The sequence below is a fragment of the Mustela nivalis genome (genome assembly GCF_964662115.1).
Source record: "Mustela nivalis genome assembly, chromosome: 1".
Lineage (NCBI taxonomy): Eukaryota > Metazoa > Chordata > Mammalia > Carnivora > Mustelidae > Mustela > Mustela nivalis.
In genome coordinates, this window is record NC_139020.1 from 196,712,006 (window position 1) to 196,718,305 (window position 6,300).

Genomic DNA, 6,300 nt, shown 5'->3' on the forward strand with positions numbered 1-6,300 from the left:
GTGTACGCAGGAGTAACAGTCTGAGAAGAGCTTTGAATGGTAAGGGACCAAGTAGGTGACAAGCCGAGAGGAGAGTGATAGGTGGAGGCGACAACCAGTGCAAAGACCCTGGGGTAGAAAGGTATTTCAAGTTCCTAGAACAGAAAGGAGGCCACCCTGACCAGAATAGCAAGAGTAAGAGGTACAAAGCTGTGAGAGAAGACTGCTAAGAGGCTTTATTGAGGAGTAGGGCAGGCAGGGGTTTCCCAAGTCCCCAAGAGATGCTGAGGCAGGGGTACATCTGAGCCTTCAGCCTGTGACCCACGCCTGGCTCTGCAAAGCCAACTGGTCCTGGAGCTCAGGCTGCCACTGACGTGACTGGGGGAGAACTGCCCAGGGAGCCCTCGGGGCTTGGGGGCAGAGTCCAAGCTCAGTCCCTCTCCTTATCCTTGAAGAGTTTGTGGTCCAACTCGTCACTGTGTCTGCTGCAGACACAGACTCTAAAGGCCACCTTCCCCAGGAAACCCCGGGGCCTCAGAGGGCCTGGGAAATGATAATCAGCCTGTTCCCAGGAGCCATTCTTCTGTTCACCTTGTTGCCTAGCCCTCTCTGTCACTCTGTCCAAAGGCTGGGGCTGGTAGCCTCTCCCGCGCGACTCGTTAGGGCCTTCATTAGCAATGCTTCCTGGAATTTAATTTAATGAAGGAGCAAAAACAGCCCTAATGAAGGTGATGCAAGAGCAAGCAGCCCCTGTGGTGCCTCCAAGGCCCAGCCACCTGGGCTCAGGGGCCTCCTATAGATGGTAGCTGGGAGTAGAGGGACAGGAGAAAGGCGACTTGTCCCAGGAGGGATGCTGGTCATTGAGCAAGGAGCATGGGTGGGTGGGGGGAATAGGGGGGTTGGGGGTGGAACATTGCTCTGCCCTACTGTAGGGAACAAATGCTGCCACTGAAGCCAGCTACACAGTGAAAGGGATGAGCCTGCCTGGGGATGGCATTAGGCTGCTGGAGAAAAGCCTCTGAGATGCTACCAGACAGGGCAAAAGTCCTGGGCTGGCATGGGGTGTCGGGATGTCACAGCACAGTCCAGCCTGTGGGCTAGCGCTAGGGGCCAGATCATCAGGGCCATGGGGGCAGAGAAGAGTTTAGATTTTATTCCAAATGTAATTGTGAAACAACTAGGGGTTTTGTTTTGTTTTGTTTGACAGCTAGGGGGGAGTTTAAGGGAGGTTGATATGATCTGCTATTTTATAATTATTTTTTATTTTTTAAAGATTTTATTTGACAGAGAGAGACATAGTGAGAGAAGAAACACAAGCAGGGCGAGTGGGAGAAGGAGAAGCAGGCCTCCTGCTGAGCAGGGAGCCCAATGCTCCATCCCAGGATCCCAGGGATCATGACCTGTGCAGAAGGCAGACGCTTAAGAACTGAGCCACCCAGGTGCCCCATGATCTGCTATTTTAAAGTTCCCTTTGGCAGCTATAAGGGGTATGACAGGCCCCTGTGGACAAAAAAGAAGGCAGGGAGGGAGGCAGGGGGTGAAGGTAATGGAGGGAAGCCTACTGAGACATGGCTGTCCATCATCCCCTAGAAAGTAGCCTCACCCCATGGACTGGGGAGGGCATGTATACCTGGACCGAGCTTGTTTCCTCTAGCAGGTTTGGGCTGGCTGGTGCAATTTCACCCCTCTCCACAGATTTGTCCTTTTCTCCAAATGGATGTTTATTATTATTATTATTATTATTATTATTTAAGATTTTGTGGGGCGCCTTGGTGGCTCAGTGGGTTAAAACCTCTGCCTTCCACTCAGGTCAGGATCCCAGGGTCCTGGGATCGGGATCCAGCACCAAATCAGGCTCTTTGCTTGACAGGAAGCCTGCTTCCCCCTCTGTCTCTCTGCCTACTTGTGATCTCTGTCTGTCAAATAAGTAAATAAAATATTAAAAATAAATAAATAAAAATAAAGATTTTATTTATTTGACACAGAGAGAGAGATCACAAGTAGGCAGGGAGGCTGGGGGCGGGGGTGAGGGGGGGAAGCAGGCACCCTGCCAAACAGTCAGATGCAGGGCTCGATCCCAGGACCCTGAGATCATGACCCGAGCCCAAGGCAGACACTTAACCCACAGAGCCACCCAGGCGCCCCTATTATTATTTTTTAACGATTTTATTTGACAGAGACACAGCAAGAGGGAACACAAGCAGGAGGAGTGGGAGAGGGAGAAGCAGCCTTCCCCCAACCCCAGGAGGGAGCCCAATGAGGGGCTTGATCCCAGAAGATCATGATCAGGGATCAAGGATCAAGGATCAGGATCATGATCCCAGCAGAAGGCAAACGCTTAACGACTGAACCACCCAGGTACCTCTAGATGGACATTTAAAGAAAATCGGTCAAAACACTTCCCCGCGTCCCATACCTGCTTTCCCCACCTTTGTGCACCTCCCACCTCCCCTCTGGAGATCCCTTCCCCTTTCTTCACTGCTCCAAGGCTCTATGCCCTGCCCTCAGGCCTTGCGCAGCGCTAGGGCCCCCGGAGCCCTGGGACTGTATTTCATGAGAGAAATGGCCCGGAGCTCAGGCACACGGCTTACTAGCTCCAGTCCTGCCGCCTCCAGCCCGCGTCACCCCCGCACGCCCACCGCAGCCCTGTAGCTCCGCCCCATTTCTGACCCCACTCCCCAAATTCTCGTACCCAGGCCCCACCCACGGCGCTCCCCATCCCCCCGCCTCTCGGGCCGAACTGAGGCCGGAAGCCGTCTCTGAGCGCGCGCCCCGCCTTTTCCGGGCCTCTCTAGGCGGGAGTGCGGGACTTCGGTGGCCGCAGGAGGCCCGGCAAGGCTTCGCGGGGCAGCGGCGCCCCCTGGCGTGCTTCGAGCGCAGCGCGGGAGCCGAGACCCGGCGCTCCCCCGCCCTCCGCCTCTGCCCTCGGCCCTACGTCCTCCGCCCTACGCCTTTGCCTCCGCCTCCGCGCAGCCTTCCCCCTCTCCTTCCGCTCTCCTGGCTGTGGTAGGCCTGCCTTCTCGCCTCGGTTAGTCTCCGGCTCTGGCCCCGGCCTCCGCAGACCTGCCTGCCATCAGAGGCCCCTCAGGTTCTCTCTCCACAGGGCAGCAGCCCTTCAGCGTCCTCTGGTTCCGAGCCCTCCGTGGCGTGGCCTTCTCCCATGCCTGGTCCCAGCCTGCCAAGCCTTTCCAGCCATAGAGGATGAGCATTCCCTCGGCCCATCCCCAGAACGTGCCCTAACAGCTGCCTTCAGCTCTCTCTGGTCCTGGCACCATTACACCCTCCGTTCCAGGACCCTCTCCCGCTTCTGCCTCCCCAAATTCACAGCGGAGATCATGCGCCTCAGGCGCCTACCGGGGCACCGTTCTGGCAGGCACTTCCCAGCGGGCTCTCTATTTACCGTGGACGCCCAGCCCAGGGCTGGTTGCGCAGTGAGGGGCTCTGAGTTTGACCGCGGTGTCGACGTGGGTAGGATAAGGAGAGGAGTTCTGTCACGCGGAGAGGGACTCTCAGAAGGCAAGATCAAGGCTAGATCCCAAGAGTGGCTCTGGGAGTCCAGCCCTTTTCTTCCTTCCAGATCAGGCAACCCTGTAGAGGTCCAGGCCTGCTCCCCCATCCTCCCAGGACCTGGCCAGGTGTGGGACTGGCAGCTCCTCACTCACCTGCCCAGGATGCCCTCCCCGCAGCCCCCTCGCCCCCCGTTAAGGTCCCGGCCCCTCCTTGGCCACCTTTCCTCCCCCTGTCCCTCCCCGAGCCTTCCTGCCTGCCTTCCTTCCACGCACCAGCCCGGAAGCTTTTGGAAACTGCCTCAGAGTCTCAAGGCCCGGCTGCACAGCCACAGCTGACCATCCCAGCCACCCAGCCCTGCAACGTGTTGAGTGGGTCACGGCGCAGCCAGGACTCCGGTTGTTGGCCGCCAGAGGACAGCAGAGGCCGCCTTCTACAGACGATGGGGTGCGGGTGGGGGTGTGGGGACTCACGTCGAGGTCTAATCCTGTCCAGGTCCCGCTGTGCGTTGGAGGGCAGGTTTGCAACCTTATGGTTTTGAAAGCAGTTTTGTTCTTTCAGATTTTTTCCAGGCCTACTCTTTTTAAGTGACTTCCAGTCAATTATTACTGTTCCAAGTTATTTGAAAATCAGTTGCTGGAGGAAATTTAAACAGAGGTCAAGGCAGGTATCTGGATGAGTCCTCTGAGTCCCTCCATGTGCTTTCCCATGTGTTTGGCTATCAAAGCTTGGCGAGGCCTGGTAGGGTCTGCCCTGTATACTCGTGGTGCCTATTGTCCAACCTCCAGCGACTGTCTTCCAGCCCAGTGTCTCCAGAGCCCTGGCCTTCACTTACCTCCAACCCACGGTCTACTCTCTTTCCCTCAGTAGCTTCTCCCCAGTCTTCCTAAAAGCCTCTGTTGGCTCTGTTCCTCTCACTGCACACAGGTCACCTATACCTGGTCTCGCCAAGTCCTACCGCGCCCTCCTCTGCCTCCTCCAGTCAGGCTTGCCCCTCCTGCACAAAACAGCCCTGGGCCAGGTCCTCAGTGACCCCACACATTGTTGAACCCAGGTGAAGCTCCACACTCACCCTCCCAGGCATTTGACCCCTGCCTGGCTCCCAGGAGCCTGCTTCCTCCCGCATTTTCTCCCACCTCTTCCTGGCTCCCCCTGCTCAGCTCCTTCTTGGATCCCACGCCATCTCTCCTCCTCCTAATAGGAGGGTCCCAAAGCTCCCTCCTGACTGCTGTCCTCCTATCTGTACTCTGTACTCCACTGTCCTCTCATCTAGGCTCCTGCCTCCCAGACCCAAAGCCCCAGCACTGGCCACTGGCCACTCTTGAGTCACGTATCCAGCCGCTGACTTGGCATCTTCACTTTGATGTCCAGTCAGTGTTGAAAGCTTTCTTTTAAAAGATTTTTTGTTGGGGCGCCTGGGTGGCTCAGTGGGTTAAGCCCCTGCCTTCGGCTCGGGTCATGATCTCAGGGTCCTGGGATCGAGTCCCGCATCAGGCTCTCTGCTTGGCAGGGAGCCTGCTTCCCTCTCTCTCTTTCTCTCTGCCTGCCTCTCCATCAACTTGTGATCTCTCTCTGTCAAATAAATAAATAAAATCTTTAAAAAAAAAAAAAAAAAAAAAAAGAAAAGATTTTTTGTTTATTTATGGGGCACCTGGGTGGCTCAGTGGGGTAAGCCTCTGCCTTCGGCCCAGGTCATGATCTCAGGGTCCTGGGGTGGAGCCTTGCATCGGGCTCTCTGCTCTGCCGGGAGCCTGCTTCCCCTTTCTCTCTGCCTGCCTCTGTGCCTACTTGTGATATCTCTGTCAAATAAATCAATAAAATCTTTAAAAAGATTTTTTTTTATTTGAGAGAAAGAGAGCAAGAGTGGGAGAGAGAGCAAGCACAAGTGGGAGGAGGGGCCAAGAGAGGGATGAGCAGATCCCCTGCTGAGCGGGGAGCTCAATGTGGGGCTTGATCCCAGAGTCCTGGGATGGTGACTCAAGCAGAAGGCAGATGCTCAACCCACTGAGCCACCCAGGCGCCCCTGTTTAAAGATTTCATAGGCAAAACTGATCTCCCTCCCTTCCAAGAACTGCCTCCTTCAGTGGATGCAGTGACAGTTTGGTCCCTAGACAGCCTTAGAATTACCCTAGACTTGTCTGACGGCTTCAGCATCAGCCACAGTGACTTCTCTGCTGCCCCTCTTTTGGGCAACTTCTGCCTCAGGTCTTTGCACAGGCTGATCCCTCTGGCTGGAATGTTCCCTGCAGGCATCCAGATGACTTCTGCCCTCTCCAAATCTCTGGTCAAACATCTCTTTCTCAGTGAGGCCCACCTTGGACCTACCTCCAGAACCCCTGCTCTTTGTTGCCCTTATCTTGCCATTGTCAGTCCCTAAGGTACTGTCTGACCATCTTCTAACAAAGGATGTCACTCCCTGATTATGTTTCATGTTTCTGGTCTGAATTCAATCCCATGCCTAGCATTTAAGTTCTGGGAAGGCAGGGGCCTTCACTTTGGTCACTGCTGTGTGTACCAATGCTGGCAGAGTGCCTAGCATGGGAAATCTTCATAGACACTTGTTGAATGAATGAACTTCTTTTCCATCAGCAGGGGGAGGTGTGCACACGCACACAGGTAAGGAGGGTGGCTCAGATAAGACCAAGGCGGGGCTTTGGCCCCTTTTCCTGGTCTGTATCATCTCACTTTGCTATTACAAACAATCATAAGAAAAGCAGTGAAGAGAAGACCCTTGTGCTGAACTTTCCGGCTGCTTCAACTGGTTAATATCCCAAGCAGAGCAAATTTTAAAAAGGAAAAAAGAAGAGAAAAAAG